The sequence below is a fragment of the Helianthus annuus genome, chromosome 5 (genome assembly GCF_002127325.2).
Source record: "Helianthus annuus cultivar XRQ/B chromosome 5, HanXRQr2.0-SUNRISE, whole genome shotgun sequence".
NCBI classification, from domain to species: domain Eukaryota; kingdom Viridiplantae; phylum Streptophyta; class Magnoliopsida; order Asterales; family Asteraceae; genus Helianthus; species Helianthus annuus.
In genome coordinates, this window is record NC_035437.2 from 20,305,231 (window position 1) to 20,327,678 (window position 22,448).

A 22,448-nucleotide genomic window follows, 5' to 3' on the forward strand; every position below is an offset into this window, starting at 1 on the left:
ATTTTGCAACGAGATGGTTTTCCCACTCGGTCAGATCAGTTTCCCCGTCACGCTTTCTGACGGGAAACATGCAAGAACAACAAATGTGAACTTCATGGTGATGCCAGTGAAATCAAGACATGATGTGTTAATTGGGAGGGAGACCCAGGGTGAGCTGAACATGGTGACTTCAACGCCCCACTCTGCGATAGGGTTCCCAACCAAAACAGGAGTAGCAATCATCTATGCCAAAAAGGAAGTGATGTCAACTGAAGAAATGCGCCCAGCGAAAGCGGCGAAGGTTTCTGCGACCGAGCCCGAAAAATGGGTCTTAAACCGCAAATACCCAGAGCAAACAGTGACAATTGGCCACGCCATTTCGTCAGACATCCGAACGCGTTTGAAGCAATTATTGTTCCGAAATATGGATATATTTGCCTGGACCCCGGCAGACATGACCGGTGTCCCGCGCAACATAACCGAACATTGCTTAAACACTTACCCCTCTGTTGAACCAAAGGTCCAAAGAAGGCGCAGCTTGGGAGCAGACAAAACGAAAGCAATGAATGAGCAAGTATGCGAGTTGCTCAAAGCTGGGATCTTGCGGGAGGTACGATATCAGAGTTGGGTTGCGAACCCGGTAATGGTTGAAAAGTCAAACGGTGGATGGCGAATGTGCGTAGACTATACCGATCTCAACAAGGCATGCCCAAAGGATTGCTATTCCTTGCCTGAGATCGACAAAAAGATAGACTCTCTCGCGCCATACAGATGGAAGTGCTTTTTGGATTGCTACAAGGGTTATCATCAAGTTCAGATGAAACTCGAAGATGAAGACAAGACAGCCTTTAGAACTGATCTTGGAATCTTTTGCTACACAAAGATGCCTTTCGGCTTGAAGAATCCTGGCGCAACATACCAACGACTGATGGACAAGACCTTCGCAGGAGACATCGGAAAGCATATCGAAGTTTACATCGAGGATCTAGTGGTTAAAAGTCCCAAAGAGGACCAAATGTTGAAAGACATTGAAAAAACGTTCAATTCATTGCGCAGTGTAAATATGAAGCTGAATCCAGCCAAGTGCTCTTTTGGCATGGAAGAAGGGAAGTTTCTAGGCTTCATTGTCACAAACGGCGGTTTCAAAGTGAATCCAGAGAAAGTACAGGCCATAGAGCGAATGCCCTCACCGCGAACCATTAAAGAGATGCAACGACTGGCCGGCCGACTGGCCGCGCTTAATCGTTTTCTCTCCAATCACGCCGCGAAGTCGTACCCCTTTATCAGCACGTTGCGCAACTGCGTAAAGAAACAAGAATTCAAATGGACCCCCGAGGCGGAGGGGGCCTTTCAGCAAATGAAGGAGTGTCTGATTGAACTCCCTACCCTGACTGCACCATTCGAAAAAGAACCACTCGTACTGTACTTGTCCTCTTCAGACAGGGCAGTAGGGTCGGTGCTATTGGTGGAGAGAAACGGAGTCCAAACTCCAATTTATTACGTCAGCAGGGTACTCACTGACCCAGAAACAAGATATTCCACGATGGAAAAATTGGTCCTCGCGCTGCTACACGCCTCCCGAAGGCTGCGCAGATATTTTACAGGCCACGTGATAACCGTGCTTACCAACTTCCACATTGGCACAATATTGCAAAAGCCTGAGACATCAGGCAGATTGGCAAAATGGGCCATTGAGCTGGGAGGCCATAACATCTTGTACAGGCCACGTCCAGCCATTAAGGGTCAGGTCCTAGCCGACTTCATCACAGAAGTGCCGGCCGATAAAATCAAAGAATATGAGCTGATAGAGACTCCTGAGAAAGACGTGACTGATGAGACTTGGATGCTTTATACTGATGGGGCATCAAATGAAGACGGCGCGGGAGCAGGATTGCGCCTGGTGAGCCCCGAGAATCATGAATTTACTTACGCCATCAAGTTGGACTTTAAAAACACCAACAACGAGGCGGAGTATGAAGCATTTCTGGCAGGCTTACGCCTCGCCATCAAAATGGGAGCCAAAAGTTTACGAGCACATGTTGACTCACTCCTGATAGCCAGCCAAGTCAATGGCATATACGATGCAAAGGGTGAAGTCATGGCTCTATATCTGGAACAGGCAAAAGAATTGCTTCAACAATTCAAATCTCACAAGGTTATCCACATCAATCGTTCAGAGAAAATAAGCCAGCTGATGCTTTGAGCAAGCTTTCTTCGACTTCTTTTCAGCACCTTGCAAAAGACGTAAGAATAGAAGTACTCAAAAATCCATCAGTACTGTTGCGTCAAGTGAACGTGATTGAGATGGGGCAACCATCCTGGATGACCCCCATAATCCAATATTTGCAAGAAGGGATACTCCCTGAAAACAAAGCGGAGGCAAGGAAGATTCAAAACAAGGCCCTGCAATATGAAATGAATAGCGGTATTCTGTACCGAAAATTCTTCTTGGGACCACTACTGCGCTGTGTGGACCCCCAAGATGCGAATTACTTGATCAGGGAGATCCATGAAGGAATCTGCGGCATTTATTCAGGACCACGGATGGTTGTCGCGAAGATCATGAGCGCCGGATACTATTAGCCAGGGATGCATGTCGATGCCCTGAAGGAGATCTGCAAATGCAACTCCTGTCAGCGACATTCTCCAAAAACACTGCGCCCCAAGAACGACCTTATCCCTGTATCTACTGCATGACCTTTCCAGCAGTGGGGAATGGACATGGTGGGACCCTTCCCAGATGCTCCTGGCGCCGTCAAATTCATAATAGTGGCCGTCGATTACTTCACAAAATGGGTGGAGGCCAAAGCTCTCGCGTCGACCACAGCTATGATGGTGCGCAAGTTCATCTGGGAACACATCATATGCAGATTTGGTCTCCCGCTCAAGATTGTAACCGATAATGGCACCAACTTTGCGTCAGGAGACCTCCAGAAGTGGATGAAGGAGATGAAAATCGAACACACTTTCACATCCGTTGCGCATCCTCAAGGCAACGGGCAGGTGGAAAGCGTGAACAAGTGCATTGTCGAGGGGATAAAGGCCCGACTGGGCACAAGGCGAAGAGGTTGGGTAGATGAGCTCCCGAGCATCTTGTGGGCTCATCGAACCATGCCAAAAACTAGTACCGGCGAAACCCCTTTTAGCTTAGTATATGGCTCAGAGGCGGTTATCCCGGCAGAAGTCGGCCTACCCTCCCCGCGCTTGACAGCGGTCAACGCAATCGACAATGAAGCGGAGAGACGTCTTGATTTGGACTTGTTAGAAGAAAGGCGCGAAATCGCGCGAATCAGGGAAGCCAAGTACAAGACCCAACTGGAAAGGTACTACAACACAAGAGTCCGCATTTGTACCTTCACTCCAGGAGAATATGTCTTCCGAGACAATGAAGCATCAAATGCGGAACGTCCAGGAAAGTTAGCACCCAAATGGGAAGGCCCATATTTGATCCACGAAGTGCTAGGCAAAGGGGCTTACAAGTTGCGCACCCTAGATGGCTACATCCTACCGCGAACATGGAATGCGCAACAACTGCGCAAATGCTATATGTAACTTACTTCGGCCATGCGCCTTTTTACGTTCCCATGTCGGCTATACGCCGTTTGAAATTAATGTATGTTGGCCTAAGCGCCCGTTTCCGAATTAATGAAAGCATACGACATGTTTTCTATTACTTCTTTCGTTACAAATGCATGTTAAACTTCTGATTAGCGCGAAAACACTCCAGCAACTTAGAGATTATCAAACGAGCACCGCCCCCAAGGTCCTTCGCGAACAAAGCGCGAGACCGGGCAATTCCACTTTACTTAAAGAGACTTCCATTTATTCGAGCTAATTTAACCTAAGTTTTTGACAACAATGCAATAATTGTAACGGGAAAAAACAAACACAATCCATGTAATATAAAACATGCGCAACAGCGCAACGTTGTACAGTCAAAATGCAAAAAATTACAAGGCACAAAGCCTATCGACAAAGCCTATTCTAGTTCATCATGTTGATCACCATCATCATCGCCATCATCATCGTTCCCACCATCATCATCGCCATTTCCACCATCATCGCCAGCTGGTTCCTCATCCGACAACTCAACAGTCACTGGCGGATCGAGAATGGCTTTGAGACGCTGGCACCAGTCGTCCTTCTTTAAAGCTTCCACAACCAAATCCATCACAGGCAAAGTAAGGTTGTCATAAGCATCCTCAGCACGCGTAAGCGCAGCATTAGCCTGGTCGGTCACCGAGCAATGGCTCACATCAAACTCTTGTCCTAGCATCTCCTCAACATGTTGGGCACATTCCAGATAGCCCCCTCGATGACCCACTGCGCAAGCAGAATCTGTAAGAGCAGCGACAGCGCGATCCAGCTCGCCAGCATTGAGGATAGAGTTGACAACCTATAACGAGAACCGCATATTAGGACCAGCTAGCAAATCAGGCATGCAAAAATATGCAAGTATAAACTTACCAGCACCACTCCACGACTGCGCATCCATTCAGCCTCAGACACAAGTGTATCAACGATTCCTTGGGCCTCCGAGTAGTTGGTCTGCGCTACATTAAGGGCGGCGGTGCTGACAGCACGCGCCTCTTCAGCAGTGGCAGCCTTAACTCTTTCTGCTTCGAGGTCGATTTCCAAGGACTCACACCTATCAATCTGCTCATTCAGACGACGTTTAAGCTCAGCAATCTCGACATCCTTAGCCTGGAGAGCTTTATCCTTGTCGGACAATTGCACCTTCGTCTCAGCCAACTCAACCTGAAAAGCGACAAAAGACTTAGGCTATTTTGTGAACAACATAGCAAGAAAGAATTAAGGGGTTAGCTAACCTCAATCTGCTGTTTGGCAGACTTCTCAACCTGCGCATCTTCAACCTTCACTGTCAGCTCAGCAATTTTCGCTTCAAGATCAACAATCTTGTTCCGAGCCGCGAAGGCGCGCTCATTATCCCTCTCACATATACGCTTGAACTCGGCCTTCTACTTGGCCAGTTGCTGTTCAGCTGCTTGAAGTTTATTTTTAAGGCCCTCGCGCCCCCATTCCTTGGCCTTCTTATCCGCATCAAACTTGGCTTTCTCCTCATCAAAAGCAGCTTTGGACTTTTCAAAGTCGGTGATACGTTTCAGCATCCGTTCGCGATAACCCTCCCAGTCTGCCCGCTCCCTAACCATCGTTCGCCACTCACGAACTATTTGATGGTTGGCAGCGCGAGCATTGGCTTCTCCGAGCACGAAAGTTCGATACAACATTTCATGGGTCTTCGCCCTCTGCCGGTTAACCTCACCGGGAGTAAACGAGTTTAAGAACCAATCACGGCAGGGCCGAATTCCTGAAATGTGTCTTTTTGCTTCAAACTCCAGGGAGCTTGGTGAGGAGCATCACCGCGTTCTTCCTCGGTGTAACTCTTATAATATATATCACCGACGGTATCCTTCGCCCCAATGACATTTGGGTTATAGCCCCCAGCTCCACCAGAGCTCGCGCCACTGGAGGTATACCTACTCGACCCCTTGGAAGTAAGTATCTTTGAACGGTCATGGGTCTCAACATGCACGGGGTGGGTAGGTTTGACGACTTCAGGCTTTTCCATAGCCTTCTTCTGTTCTTGCTCCCTTTTTCGCCTCTTCGGCCCTCTTCTCCTCTTCAACCTTCTTCTTTTTCTCCTCCTCAGCCTTTTTCTTCTTATCTTCCTCAGCTTTCTTCTTTTTCTCTTCCTCCTTCTTCCGACGTTCCTCAGCCTTCCGTTGCGCCTCAACAGCCTTCGCCACATCTTGTTCAACAACATTCTTCTCTTTAGCAGACTCTCCACCAGCAGTCTGAGAAGACTTGATAGTAATCTTCGGCCTCTTCGGCTCTGGCTCAGTAAACTTGACACCCTTCTCAGGGGTCTTCTTCTTGATCTCTGCAAAAATATATATATATATATATATAAAACAAGTAATTAAGCAAGGAACATAACTAAAGGGAGAGAAATCAAGAGCTTACCAGGAGAGAACTTGTACAGAGAGCGCAGTTTGCTCGTTTTCCCAACCAAGGGAACCACATCAACAATCGGCGCAGAGGCCACACCAGCTGTGGTCTCACTCCTAACTCTCTTTCTGCCGACCAACTGGGCAGCAGCATCTTCTTCTTCTTCAATTTCCTCTTCTTCATGCACCGAAGGGGTCGCGCCAGCATCAGGGTTACGAGAACCCGCGCTCCCAGAGCTCTTTGAGCTACCCGCTCCAGTCTTTGTGTCAGCTGTGCGCGATAAGCCTTCAAGTGAGTCACTTATTATCACATAATCGTTTAAGTCACTCTGTCGAAGGCGAAGAGTACCTTTAACAGCGGCAGCGGTTGCGCGACTACTACCAGCCCCCTTGCTGGTCACCTCCGGATCCAAATTAACTGGTTTCTTCTTCTTCAGGGGTTTTTTCTTCTTCTCTTCCGGGTCAATCCCCAGGTCGCGCAACACACCTGCAAATATATTAGACCACGAACTTAGCTCGCCGTTGGAAGACCCTACAGACTCCTCGCTGGAAAGATAGACAACCTCTTTCCCAGCAGAAGTCACAGAGCGCAAAGGACGAGGTTTAGGAAGTTGCGCACCTTCAGTCGCGGTAGGCGGCGTGGTAAAGGCATCAGCAACAGGGTACATAAAATTGCCTCTGATTTGTTCGTACCAGCTCTCCTCATCCTCGCGCAATGGGCGCACGCCCATAGATCCACCAAATGTAGCGAAGGCCGCTTGATATAGTTGCGCCTCTACACGTCAAAATACATAAGTAACAATCAAACAAATACTTGAAACAAAGAAAAGGAAGAAAATCACTGACCTTGATCGCCAATCTTCAAGACAGGCACCTCTTTGCTGTCTGGTGACCACTGGTCACTCATCCGCGCGACCACCAACACATTTTCCCCAAATACCCAATTCGGGGTAGGGGTTAATTGTTGATACCACAATGCTTGCTTGGGGATTGGAAGATCTTCCTTCATCACGGGCTCAGTCCAGTCTCTGAAAGGCATGGCAATCGGAAGCACCTCTTCCCGAATGAAGAAGAATTTGGGTTTCCAGTCGTGGAAGCTCTTTGGGGGGTTTAACAAGATCTTCTTTGCAGCACCACGACTGGCAAAGGAGAAGAAACCCATCGTTCGTTGCAGTTGGTAGAAGGCACGGAACTTCTCGACAGTTGGCCCGATGCCATGAGATCGGCATAAAAACTCAAAGTGACGAACCCTAACCATCCCAGGAGTGCTCATCTGAGAAAGATGGAAATTGTAATGGTGCAATATACTCCCCATGAAGTTCGTCGCCGGTAACCTAAAGTTACCTTGAAGAAAAAGGTCTTCATACAAGGTGATGTAACCCGGCGGTGCATCGGCTGCAGTCTGGCCCTGAGCCGGATACCGAGCATCCCATTCCGGTGGAAACCGGAAAATCCGAACAATTTGTTCAAATAGTCCAAGATCCCACTTGAGAACGGGAACAGGACCCTCCTCGGTAGAAACAGCCTCCTGGTGCTCCTCAGTCATTGTAATGAGAGTCACAAGTTTCTGAAGAAAACTTGGAAGATTTGAAGAAAAAACTTTGAAGATTTGAAGAATCACTTGAAGATTTGAAGAAAATCTTGAAGATTCAAAGAGACAAACGAGAGAAAACTGGAAAGCAAAGAAGAGAAGTGAGAACCTCTCACATCTCTTCGGATATATATACCCATCGCATTTAATGCGATGGGTAAGCGTGCCGCTTTCGCCGCTAGGCTAGCCAACGAGAGGCTGCCACGTCAAGCGGAAAAGCAGGGGTGACGGTTACCACGCGCGCGTGGGCCTCACTCTCCTGACACGAAGTGCAACCGTCGCAGTCGGCATGATGACATCTGTGCCAGGGGTCAACTCAGACGTCGCACTCAATGACTTATCCTACCAACTTGCCAGAGTTCAAATTTCGAAGTTTCCCGCCATAAAATTACAAGTAACTTCAGGCAAAAGTTACCAGGGCCGCGCAAGCTAACATCGCCTTAGCAACACTTCGCGCCCGATCAGATAACCAATGAACCACTTGGAACCTGCCTTGACAAGCTGCGCAGTTGGAAACAACAATTTCTACACGCGCCACACCAACCAAGATCAAGAGAGCATTCCCCTTCTACTTTTATTTTTCTAAGTCCAGAGCTCCAACCACTTGCGTTGCGCATGGTGCAGAACTGGACTGGGGGGACTTGAAGGGGTATGGTCCCAAAAAGCCGCGCAAACCTCAGTTGAGGTTGCGCGTGAGACCATACTCCTTATTTTAATAAACTTCTTACTGAGAGCCTCGCGCGACCTACACCACTTTCCGATTTGTGCCGCGCGAGGCATAGCCCACAAGAAGCTCAGATATCAGCACTTAGCATAAAATAATGGAACACATGGACATACTAACCCCGCGCGGGTTAGTTAGATGCCCAACAAGAACCACACAGGAGGGGAGCGCAAGGCTACCTCCGGTGGTACACAAGGTACAAGTGGCAGTGAAAGGAGCCAATGAGCGTCCAGCAGGCTCTGGTCAATCGTGCGCCACGATCGCCTGACGAGAAGTACATAAGGACGCCTACGTGGCACCAATCAGAGGACGGAGACAACTGTCCCACGATCTCCACTTGTCTGCTGATGGCAGAACAACAGCAAGGCCGACAACAATGACACGTGGCTCCAATCAAGGTGCGCCAGCACCGAAGAACGTCTAGAAGCCACTAAACGGTCGACGCCAGCAAGGAAAAGAGCATATCCGTTATGTTGTCCATTTCCGGCCCAAGGCCCATCAGCCCATATCCTCTTACACCTCTCCGGCTATAAATAGAGACCTCATTCCACAGGTTAAACATTCTATTCCTCTACTCTCACTCTTAGCACTTAATTATCCTCTCAAAGCAGTCGCTTATTCTCACGCCGGAGCCTGGTTAAGAGGGAAACCCCCACATTCCCCTCTTAACGAGTAACGGTGTTCTGTTTTGCAGGATTATACATCAAGTCGGAGCTCAAATATTCATTAGAAGATTAACCACTATGATAGGAACATAAACCAAACCGATTAGTATCCTTAATCAGTTCAGTGTTTCTTCGGTTATTGTTTTCTATGTTTTACATTTAGAGTGTGTGGTTCAACATTGTTTCATCGTCTACTTTTCGTTCAGTTTTATATTTCGTTTTTTATTTCTTTTTTTACACGAACCTTTTTGGTGTTGATGGTCGTTCACGGTGATATAATATTGGAGCTACTTAGCACGGTTTTACGCCCCCACCATAACACGGGGGTATATAATTTGCAACAACATATCTATGCATTATGATTTGTCACATAATGCTTAGTGGGTTGTATCCACTAAAGACAAATTTGTATTTCATTTAAATACTATAAATAATTTTGTATTTCATTTAAATACTATAAATAATTTTATGAGTTAATACGGCGCAACGTACGTGTGTGGTTAAACGATTTTACGTCGTCTATTTTTTCCGTTTGACAGGTTAATCGTAACACTCGGGTCCTAGATCGACTTAGTTATTTTTTTATTTGTTTTACATTTCGGTTTAATTTCTTCGTATTAACACGCTGCAAATTCATTGTTGGTGGTCGCTGATAGTAGTGTGGCATTGATGTTCGTCCCTACCGCAACGCGGAAGTAGTTAATACTAGTTATATATTATAACCAAACTTTGGGTTGTGAGCTAAAAGCACTATTAAGCTTATACCATTTTTAAGCAAATTGTACAAGCGTATAAATGGATTTCACATCAAACAATAATTTACTTTGACTTAAATTCTTAGAGACGCTCTTCTTTGATGTCTTTTAAACCAAATGTAAAAATAGGAGTACCTTAGTTACACCACACTAACCAATTGGTTTATAGCCCAGTGGTACCCGCAGCCAATGAAAGTAACGCTGAAATGAGAAGTTGTAGTGATGCAGGTTCGACTCTTGTGGTACCCATATCATAGAGGTGGTGATCGAGGCTATTTGCCGGTATCATAAAGGTGGAATGATGAATACCCAAAAAAAGGTACTGGGCTAGGATTCCCTCCACAATCCTTTTTAGTTACACCACGCTAAAATCGGCTGCCATATAGCTTGTGCAAGGCTGCAAGCCACGAATAAATGCTCAGCCGATTCATTTGCCTCTTTTTCTAAGCATTTCAACCATGTCCATATGTGATTTAATGAGATTAATTATTTACGCATTTCAATTAATATTAGTTATTATTAATAAATAATAATATAATCAAATCATTATTTCATTCGTATTAAACATACAATTGAATTTTTATTTTTTAAGGTTTTTGTTTTATTGCCAATGATCTCTAGGTCAAGTGGTGGAAGACTTGTATTTCTTTTCGGAGATGCAAGTTCATCTCCCACTTGGTGCACAGTGAGGTATTGGTGGGCAATGATAGAAGACCCAATAAAACTTGGGTTGGATCCTTGAGTCAAAACCGGTTTTACCGGTAACTTCATCGTCGTGTCTACGGGCGGGTGGGTTACCGGGTTTTCCCCGGAATTAGTGGTGGACCCGGGTACTTTCGGAGTACTCCGTTTGGTCCAGTGGGTACCCCGAGAGTGCTCGGGATTTATCCTGTTGACCGTTCAAGAAAAAGTTTTTTTTATTATGTATTATTATAATGTTTGCTAATTTTGTTTCTAATAGTAATTTATCAATATTTCATGAAACTTTGCACTTACAACTATTTGAACTTTGTATTATTATATAGCTAAGGGTAAAAGGGTATTTCACTTGAAACTATTTGAATTTTGTATTATTATATAGGGTTGTTTTCCAAATAGAGAGCGGTAGAGTGGGACCCACTACTAGCCCCTCACTCTCCTCTATCTATTCTCTTCCCCACTCGGTGACTAGTCACCATGCCACTCCTTCACTGCTCAACGAAAACAAGGTGGCGCCACCTCACCGTTCGGCAAACACATTCACTGAAGGGGTCTCCGAATGGTGCCCCTTTCACCTTAATGTTTCTTAATTTTGTTTTTAACAACAATTTTACCAATATTTCATGAAACTTTGCAATTACAACTATTTGAACTCACATTATCAAAACACCATACTATTAGACTATAAGATAATGTGTTTTTTAATTATTTAACTAAATAACTTTGTAATTGGTGAATATAATGTCCTTTAATATGAAAAAAAATCTTTTAGTTAACTAAAAAAACCAATTAACCGAACACGTGTCGATATCATTTATGGCATATTATAACTTGATCTTGTGAGTTTTTTTTTTTTTCTATCCGGACCACAATTCCGGACTTCTCTCCTACATCATTGTTGGTCTGCTTCCACCTCGTCGGCTTATTTTGGACCTTGCCACGTTAGATGCATTGTGGAAGCTCTTAGAAGTTTGATACAATACAGATTTAGTGTTAGAATTTTGAGTCATTTCCGTACTTACTAGTTACAATGAAATCCGTTTGATTATTATCGCAAACATATGCCATACACCATACTTATAAAACAGTTAAGGTTTTTATATATAATTACTCATTTGTTTATACAAACTTTGGTAGGTAACTTCTTTCTAGGAAGATGACGACTGCAACTTTGATCCTTCTTTGTATTGCCCTTCTGTTGGCGATCCTATTCCTAACTTGGGATACTTACAAGAGATTTACGAAAAAAATGAAAGAAGAAAATACAGGAAGTGTTGAACTTCAAGGTTGATGAAGAAGGATGAACAAAATTTTAGTGGCATATTTTAAAATTTTAAGGGGCCTATTAGATGTGTGATGCCCGGTTATTTTTACCGTCCCGTACTAATGTAATACATGATTATATGAATAAAAACGTTATTTGACTTAATTTTGGATTAATTAGAATTTTTTAAAGTCTAGCAAGGCCAAATTATATATGGAATTGTGCTTGGTAAGTTTTAGAAATTTACTTTTCGCGTAGCGATTTAATATACGAAACGAGCATTGACGACGAGTTGCTAAAAATGAAAAGTCCTAAATATGACTAAAAAACTCAGAATATCTTAAAATAAAACATTACAAGTGAAAAGTCCTAAATTTGACACCACACGCTCCAACTTCATCATTTCCCCCACTCCAGTCATATACATGCATACATACATACATCAATATCATCTTCACTTTAAATATATCTATCAAAAACACACCCTAAACGCACCATTTTCACACACTTGAAGCTTTAGAGTGATTTTTATTGAAGAACCAAGCTTTTTCTTAGAAAATTTTACAAGAAATTATCATTGTTCTTCATCTTTCTTCAAGGGTATGAACTTTATCTTATTATATTGATTTTTGATTCAAAAATCTTGGATTTTTCACAAGATGTTCACCAACTAAGTGTGTTTTCAAACAAAAGTTTTAAATGATGAGCTTTTAATTAATAAAATGGGTGTTTTTGGAAAGTAAATGCATGTATATTTGTGTCGTATGTGTGTGTGTGATGTTTGGTGTTTTGTAGAATGCTTGATTTTGGATTGATGTGATGATCTATACTTGAATAATGGTAAATATAAAACAATGTTTAGGTTTACTTGAAAATGCATTTGAAGTGTTTATGAGTTTAATGTATGTGATTGTACATTTGTGTGTGATAAAGATTGTCTATAATACAAGAAAATAATAGATTTAAGTTCGCATGAAGAATCCATGAATGAGAGATTTTGAATCTGATCCAAAAGTGGTTTTTATGTGTAAAAACATGTTATAAAAACTCATGAATAATTTGGTATAACGGTATAAGATAATGTTCGTATATATGATTTTGGTTTTAAAATGGTGGATTTAGGAAAGATTAAAACATGCATGTTTGAGATTTATAAGGATCTGGAAAAATGGATTTAAAAGTGTATATTAGACTTTGAAAATAAGTATTTTCACATAAAGTATTAACCTTTGTGAGTGGGTAGATGGATCTTATGTATAAAATAATGGCTAAGATGTGGTATTTTAGCTTCAAAATAGAAGTTTTACTAAAGTCCCGTTTTGGACAAAAGTAAACTACAGTTTTCAAAGGATAAAACTTGTAATTTATGTGTATAAATGTTCTATGTGATGTATATGCTTTAATTTAGACATGACATGCTTAAAAAGTCGAAAATTCGGCATTTTCAGGATGATTATGTAAGTGTTTTAAAACAGAAAATAAACTTATTTTCAAGCACAAAGTATTATAATATATATATATATATATATATATATATATATATATATATATATATATAGTGGAGAGTTTAAATGAGAAGAAATTTTTTGTAAGAAGAAAAAAGAAGAAATTTCAACCAATAAGAATGCTTTATTTTTATTTCATTTAATATAAGTATTAATGTTACTACAAGGGTACATTGGTAAATCTACATAGGTCATTAATTTGTAGTCTTCCTCTTTAATAGCTAACTACATTAAATAATTTGTAAGTTATCCTCAAAATATATATTTTTTTCAAAAAAAATAATTTAAAGTGTACGATAAATTACGAGTTGTGCAGGATATATTACGAGTTGTGTAGGATAAATTTCAACGTGTATGATGAATTTCGAAATATGTAGGATAACTTTTGATGTGTGTAGGCAAAAAAAGTTAGTGTGGAGGATAATAGTTTTTATGACTAATTAGTTAGTAAAAAATGATAATAAATGAGATAAGTGAAAAACTATTTAATGTTTTACAAAATTACCCTTTGTTCTTTTTCTTCTCAATTAAATTTTCTTCTCAAATGAACCTTCCCTATATATATATATATATATATATATATATATATATATATATATATATATAGGGGGCTGCTAGAATGAGAACCACCCCGAGTTGTAAGAACCGCGAGAACTACACCCCACGGAGCGCCGTTCGCCGCGATTTTTTTTTACAAGTAGATGTGTGCATTATAAACACGCCCGTAAAAAATCACGGCGAACGGCGCTCCGTGGGGTGTACTTTTTTACACCTCAAGTTTGGTGTTTTTTAATTTTTTTTCTTTTTTCTTTTTTTTTTCACCAAACTTGAGGTGTAAAAAAGTACACCCTACGGAGCGCCGTTCGCCGTGATTTTTTACGGGCGTGTTTATAATGCACACATCTACTTGTAAAAAAAAATCGCGGCGAACGGCGCTCCGTGGGGTGTAGTTCTCGCGGTTCTTACAACTCGAGGTGGTTCTCATTCTAGCGGCTCCCTATATATATATATATATATATATATATATATATATATATATATATATATATATATATATATATATAGGATAATGCTCTACAAGAAACCCCATTTTTTTAGGAAACTTAGCAAACCCATTACAAGGCCTACAATTGGCCACGTCATTGATTGGAGATGACAAAATGGATGGTATTTTGGTCTTTTTACATTGCCCTTTCTCTCTCTTCCTGACATTGACATGTTAGTACACATTTCTCTCTCACACATATCTCTCACACACACTTATTCACATTCATATTCAGATCTCTCTCTTCATCAAATCTCTCTCTCATCATTATCTTTTTTTCCCACCACACCACCATCACCACCGCACCACCACCATCATCACCACCATCAATATTGTACCTCCGGCACCACCGTAAACACCTCCAACCCTGTTGCTCAACCCCCACCACCGTTGCACCTTTACCACCGTCGGCCGACCCCCGCTGCACAACCCCCACCACTGCCCCTCCAAAATACCCTAGTGAGTCAAGAAGATGATGAAACAGCAGAATGTGATTCTGAAGATGATTTGAGTTCTGCATCTGATCTTCATGCAACTACTGTTAATTCTTGCTCTGAGAATAAAGGTCAAGAAAATGGAAGCAGTTATAATCCAAATTATCAAAATTACTTTGCTCATCCTCCTCCAAATCAAACTCAACCACTAATCAAGAAAAAAAGAAGTCTTCCAGGCAACCCAGGTTAAATCTCTGAAATATTTAATCTTGTTTATTGGCTTTTTCACAATTTTCAAAAAAAAAGACGAAAAAATGGTGGGTTTTCAATTTTTCATTATTTTTCATTTTTTCAAATGAAAAATATGTTTTTTCAAAGAAAGTATATCATGAATGTTCTAGCAGTTGACCCCCAGGTTGAAAATGGTTAAATCTTTAATCTTTTTTCATGGGTTTTGCCGGTGGATATTTGTACTTTGTAACTCTTAAATCAAAAACATATTTATAAAAAAAGTAATAATAAATTATGAAATTATGGAATGACAATTGATACAGTTTCTGTCTTTAATAAACTTAAAAATAAATTGTTAAAATCGTTCGGGGCTTTTTGATCTGAATAGTAACTGTTTTTTGTGATGTTATCTAAGAAAAAAAATTCTGGCTATCAATGTGTTAGTATTTATGTCTGGTTAACGACTTAACGGTTATCTTATCTTTTTGTTATTAGGCTGGTGATGGATTCAAGGGAAATAAGATCCAATTCTCGGGACCGTTGGAAAGCTAAGGCAACAAAGGTAGCCGCTGAAAAGCTAAGGCAGACTTTCAAAGGAAGCTCCACCATTTTCTTAGTGCTATGTATTTTTGTTTACTAGTAATATGTAATGTGAGACTCTTCTTGTTTTCTCTAGTACACGATGTTAAAACGGTCTAGACTTAACACATTTTCTGTTGGAGGCGCCCGTATTTGTACCTTTACTGTTACAGTTACTATTGAAGTTTATGCATCCATTCTAGAAGTCTTAACACATGTTATAATAGAGGCTTAACACACGTTATATCAGGTTTACTCTGTTGTTATTAAGTTACTATTGGAGTTTATTCATCCACTGTGGAAGTCTTTACACACGTTATAATAGATGCTTAACACACGTTATAGATTTCAGTCGCTTAACACATGTTACAGTATGTATATACACATCATGGTGTTTTGGAAACCAATAGCTTATACATGACACCATGTTAGGTTAAACCAAGATTATAACAGAGGGTTAACACATTTTATCCCAGGTATACGGTGTTATGATATTAACTTGTATGTTCCATATTAACTTGTACACGTTTTTACTATCAGTATATGCACATCATAGTGTTTTGCAAACCACTTTCATATACATGAATACAAGTCGGGTTACAACAAGATTATAATGGTGGAGGCGCCCGTATTTGTACCTCTACTGTTACAGTTACTATTGAAGTTTATGCATCCATTCTGGAAGTCTTAACACATGTTATAATAGAGGCTTAACACACGTTATATCATGTTTACTCTGTTGTTTTTAAGTTACTATTGTAGTTTATTCATCCATTATGGAAGTCTTAACACACGTTATAATAGATGCTTAACACACGTTATACATTTTCAGTCACTTTAACACATGTTACAGTATGTATATACACATCATGGTGTTTTGGAAACCACTAGCTTATACTAATGTATTCAGCTATAACAGAGGCTTAACACATTTTATTCAGGTATACGGTGTTACGATATTAACTTGTATGTTCCATGTTAACTTGTTCACGTGTTACGGTCAGTATATGCACATCATGGTGTTTTGCAAACCACTTTCATATACATGAATACAAGTCGGGTTATAATGGATGCTTACATGTTATCATATGTATACAAGTGGGGTTACAACAAGATTACGATGTTAACTAAGCTCCCCATTAAACTCATCGCCCCCGTCGACTGTTTTCACCCTTGTCACATGTTAAGCAATTACATGTTCCGAACAGACAAATTGTAACACATGTTAGATCAGTATATACACATCATGGTGTTTTGTAAACCACTAGCTTATACATGAATACAATATTATATATTCCAAAATTACCGGTACATGTGTTACCATAAATGGCTCGTTTCATATTACACGTTACATCATGGTGTTCTGTTACAGCATAAACCACCAACACATGCTATAAATGAACGAAGACATCTTTCCCAAAGGATGTGACTTATTCAATGTCCCCGCATTAACGTCGCCTACATCCATCCAGCTTGTCAATTCAATATCTTTTATGGATCTGTTTCTGTAAATCAACACACATTATATATCATTCTAACAGGTGCTTAACACATGTTATGGGTCTGTCTCTGTAAATCAAGCAACCCAACAAAAAAAAAAACAATTATTGTTAAGATCAAAAGCCCCAAACCAACAAAAAAACCCGTTCAAAATCTCATCCTAAAGTTTTGGATTTATTTAAATCCATCAAGCTTGTCAATTGAATATCTTTATGGGTTTGTTTCTATAAATTAACACACGTTATATAAGATTCTAACAGGGGGCTTAACACATGTTATGGGTCTGAGTCTGTGAATCAAGCAACCAAAAAAAAAAAAACACTTACTGTTCAGATCATAAACCCAAACAAGCAACCCAAACCAACATAAGAACAGCTACTGTTAAGATCAAAAGCCCCTAACAAGCAACCAAACCAACAAAAAAAACTCGTTCAAAATTTCATCCTAAAGTTTTTGATTTATTTAAAATACATGAACATTAACCATGGATACCCCATTAACCATTACTAAAACACTTTCAGCACATAAAAACATATTAACAACCATTTCAACAAAAAATCAAGTGTGAAATGATATTTCAAGAACACTTACCGGATCTATACCCGTCCGATGAACACGAAGAAGGGTCTTCAAACCTTCTTCTCTCACACACACTTGAACATTCAAATCTCTCTCTCTCTAAAAAAATAAAGATTATAGATGAACATGATGAAGATTGTTGTTTCTCTCTCTAAAACATCAACTTTCTCTCTCTAAAAACATTTATCTTGTCATCGTTCTCTCTCTAAAGGTTATTGTTTCTCTAATCAACAACACCTGAACACGAAGAAGGGTCTTCAAACCGTCCGGATAAGCTTTTATGGTTGTGGCTATGGTTGTCTTCAAGATCAGGGAAGAAGAAATGGGAAAGAGAAAGAGGAAAGAGAAAGAGGTAAGAGAAAGAGAAGCTTTTATGATGATTTGATGTTTATGTTACCTACCGAAAATGCCATTGGATGGTACAAGTTGGCAGTCTTTGTATTTCCTTTTATTTTTATTAACACCAAAATAATCATGGCCTTTGATCAACTTAGATGTAAGCTAATCAATGGTTCAGAACGGGTTTCCATAGTTTTCTTAAAAAGAAGGGGTTTCTTATCTAACCAAGCCCTATATATATATATATATATATATATATATATATATATATATATATTAAGGTGATGGTGATGGTGATGGTGATAAAATATGACTTTAGACGGTTTTCGTCACAAAAGTTGACCCGAAAACATTAAGAATTGTCAAGTTTGGGTGATTTTTAAGCAAATATATTTAATAATATTTTAATGACTAAAATGCAGTAAGTGTATATATTTTAATGTGATAAGGTGTTTATTTGGTAAAAAAAGGCAAATTTTAAACAATAAACGTTGTCGTTAAGGCGAAAACGGTGAAACCAGAAAAATAGACGTCAAAAACGTCAAGTTTACAAGTTCTAAGCTATATATATATATATATATAGGGGGAGGTTCATTTGAGAAGAAAAATTAATTGAGAAGAAAAAGAATAAAGGGTAAAATTGTAAAACATTAAATACTTTTTTCCATCTTATTTATTATTATCTTTGACTAATTAATTAGTCATAAAGACTATCATCCTCCACAATAAAAAATTTGCCTACACGCATCAAAATTTATTCTACACATTTCAAAATTTATCCTACATGTATTGAAATGTATCCTACACATATTGAAATTTATTATACACAACTCGTAATTTATCCTACACATCTCATAACTTATCCTACATTCTAAATTATTATTTTTTTAAATATATTTTTTTTGAAAATAAGTTACAAATTTAATGTAGTTAATTAAAGAGGAAGGCTACTAATTAATGATCTATTTAAATTTACCAATATGCCCTTACAATAATATTAAATACAAATATTAAATGAACCAAAATAAAGCATTCTTATTGGTTAAAAATTCTTCTTTCTTCTTCTTACAAAAAATTTCTTCTCATTTGAACTCTCCACTATATATATAAGTATATATATATATCAGTATATATATATCAGTAATATAAGTATTTGAGACTAAAATTGAAGATTTATAAGTAATTTTTATTAGTATAGCAATTTAAAAGACGAATTTTAAGATTAAGTATTTATCAACTTGTAGTTGAAATGGATTTTATGAGGCATAAGTCTAAAATTTTCATTTTTAGTATTATATACATATGTGTGTATGTATATATGTAGAGTAGGGATATTAAGAGACACTTACTATATCTGAGAAGCATTCTAAACCACATATTTTCTCTAACTCAATTTTTTTTTTTAAATTTCTAGTCACGTTTTTAGGAGTTTTTCTTTTGAATATATACATATACTAGGTTATAACCCAGAAATTTTTCGGGTAGGAAAATTTAATTTACAACAAATAAAAGTATAAAAATAACACTTTTAACATCTAAAGTATCATCTTTCCCTTTTCTCTACCATAAATTTTTAATTCGGTTTCTTAAACTTTTTCTTGTTGTAAAGAGCCATAATGAAAACCGTCTTTTTAGCTGACATCCCGTCCATTTCAGTCAAAAGTTGATTCAACACCCTATCAGTTGCACCTCCCGCATCTCCTTGACTACTTCCTCTGTGTAAGCAAAACAATAAAGTCAACAAAATGTAAAATTTTGTGAAAACTAACTTATTTTGAATGGGTTCGCTATATTATTATGAATAATATTATGATACAGACCTAGGTAGCAATAGAGTTGAGCTCATCGAAAAACAGAACACAAGGGGCGGACCCACGGGCCTTATCGAAGATCTCACGAATATTAGCTTCACTTTCACCGAACCACATGGTTATCAATTCTGGTCCCTTGATGCTAATGAAGTTAGCTTGGCATTCATTGGTTATAGCCTTGGCTAGAAGTGTTTTACCACACCCGGGTGGCCTGTAAAACAGAACTCCTTTAGATGGTGACATACCGAATTTCCCGAATTTTTCAGGGTGTTCAACCGGATATTGCACAATCTGCATGACAGATTAATAGATTTTAGATCACCGATCATTTATAAAAATAAAAATTTATCAAACAAATAAATAAGAATACTACCTCTTGGAGCTCTCGTTTAGCGTTACTCGTACCAAAGGCGGTTTGAAAATGCTCATTCGTAACCGCCATCGAATTAAGAATCTCAGCATCAATCGACTCATCTTCTAAATCGATCACATCCATATTCTCACGAATACACTGACAATACACAAAGCCGCCAGGTCAGCACTGACATATCCATGTGTCTCTTTCGAAATCTTCTCCAAGTCCACATCTTCAGCCAGCTTCATGTTCTTTGTATGAATGCGGAGCACCTCGAGCCAACACCGATTTCGATTTCACGGTGAAACTTGCCGAATCATCTCAGAGCTGGGTCAATGCTGTTGGGACGGTTGGTTACACCCATAATAATAATGTGAGCACGGGATTTCAACCCGTCCATCAGAATCAAAACTTGTGAGACGATTCTTCATTCAACTTCTCTGTGACGCATTCCTTTCAAATTAACCTTTCGGGAGTCACCATCTTCACCCCTACTAAAATTTAAAACCAAAATAACAGATGCAGAAAATGTTTAGGAAATTTTAAAACCAAAAACAATACAATTATTTACCATTTATGTTAACAGATAAACTTCTCCTGAATTTGAGGAAGATGGATGCTTTACGGTTCTCCCTCTTCGTACCAGATCTGCAAAGCAAAAGAAGATGTTGCCTAAATGTCATATTATATAATGCATACACCAGGGAAATAACCCAAAATCAAATGACAAAAGGATAGATCTGGTTACCGGAATCTAGCCAAACCCCCAGCCATGACCGGTTTCCACCACGGCTGCTGCCAGCTTCACCCCAACCACCAGCACGGTTGTAAACCACAACCAGTAATCCCCTTTACTTTTCCTTATGTTGACGTCGCACCGTTGTTTTCCTTAAATGGACTCACGATAATAGCCATGGCAAAGGTCAAATTCTGAAACAACCGGAAAAGTGATGTTACGTCGCCGGGAATCCACAAATCGAACCACATCAACCAACGACGCCAATATTGACATCGTCGGTGACGCAAACAACCACCGTCGTTGCCGTAAGATGAAGAGGTTAAAAAGCATCTAAATATCATTCACTACAAGAGAAGGATGCTAATATCAGTCATTTTACATGACCCCAAATGAACTGCCCCGAATCACAAAGATACCAATATCATTTGCGAATGACTACTGTGTATAATTACTCAATACATAATTATACGTACTATATCTAATTACCCAATGACCACATGTCGATAAACAGGACCGAATCATAAAAAGATACTTATGATCGATCCTGTGCGAGGAACTTATAGGTAAAAAAAGATTAATAATTTAAAAAATTCGAATAGAGTTAGCTTAGTAAAAAGGTTACTTGAAGTATGTACATACGAACGATCCTGTGCAGACATGGCCAATGAATCTAACTGGAAACGCCAAATCGTGCCTGACCATACAACCTCCCAGGGACTAATTTTTGTTTTATTTCAAAGAAAAGAACAAAAATTAATAATGAACAAATAATAAATGACAGTATAGGCGTATTTCAGACCTTTAGCCAATCTTCTAACATAACATCTCTTCTTGTCCTTCTTTAGAGATCCTCTGCTTGAGGATTCCACAACGGCACCTTAGTCCATATCCAACTTAGCTTGCATTTCTAACATCAGTTAACACAGAATTTTGATATAAACACATCAAATCTAGATTTAAAACAGCACTTATGCCTCCACAGTGGCCAAAGTCACCACTGATTTCACAAGACCGAATCAAGAGTTGTAAAAGAATGTTCACAAGAGTAGAGATATAACCCTAAAGCCATATCAAAAATCACATTCAAAGCCAAAATTGGTTACCGATGATTTGTAACGAAAGAGAGAGTGGTTGGACCCTATCGGGTTTCTGGCCAGGTAATCGTCGACGACGTTAGGGTTCCTTCACCAAACAGCCGTCGGAAAGCACCAAAATAGAGGGGAAAAAATGGTTCGGGTGAAGGATCGAACATGTACTGCCATATAACAATTAAGTTCATCACCTTCTTTCCCTCCTTAGACGTCCTATTACTCTCGAAATGTGCCACCACATCGTCCAAAGAACCGCAGTTTTGTGAACATCAGGATATTAGTCCATATGCATACCTGTGACCATACTTGCCTCGGTACCTGACAGTATCCAGACAAATAATACAAATATACAAACCACCATACACTTTCGTATGTTTCTCAAATGCAGCAGCCACTTCTCTTGTTTTATTAAAACAAATATCAGCAAAAGGATCAGGCAAGTAGAGTAAAAGGTGATCAAAATGGGTAATTTTGATTGCAAGACAAAATAGGCCAAACTAAGTTAACCCACAACACTTTTATGTCCAATTCATTTTACTAAAATACTTGGTGCTTGATATAATTACAAAAACTATCTTTATAATAATAATCTAT

General features: G+C 39.5%; 1 long non-coding RNA gene across 4 annotated transcripts; it reads right to left on the reverse strand.

The window, feature by feature from the left end:
* Positions 1 to 19,341: 19,341 nt before the first annotated feature.
* LOC110938617 lies at positions 19,342 to 22,236 on the reverse strand. Of its 4 annotated transcripts, none has more exons than XR_004894237.1 (6): positions 21,867 to 22,236; positions 21,563 to 21,670; positions 20,773 to 20,954; positions 20,596 to 20,672; positions 19,679 to 20,515; positions 19,342 to 19,573 (listed from the first exon to the last, which is right to left on the reverse strand). It is a non-coding gene; the product is annotated as an uncharacterized LOC110938617 (long non-coding RNA). The 4 variants fall into 4 exon arrangements; XR_002591530.2 differs by having other exon boundaries at positions 19,679 to 19,960; positions 20,043 to 20,515; positions 21,563 to 22,236; XR_004894234.1 differs by having other exon boundaries at positions 21,563 to 22,236.
* Between the last annotated feature and the right edge of the window lie 212 nt (positions 22,237 to 22,448).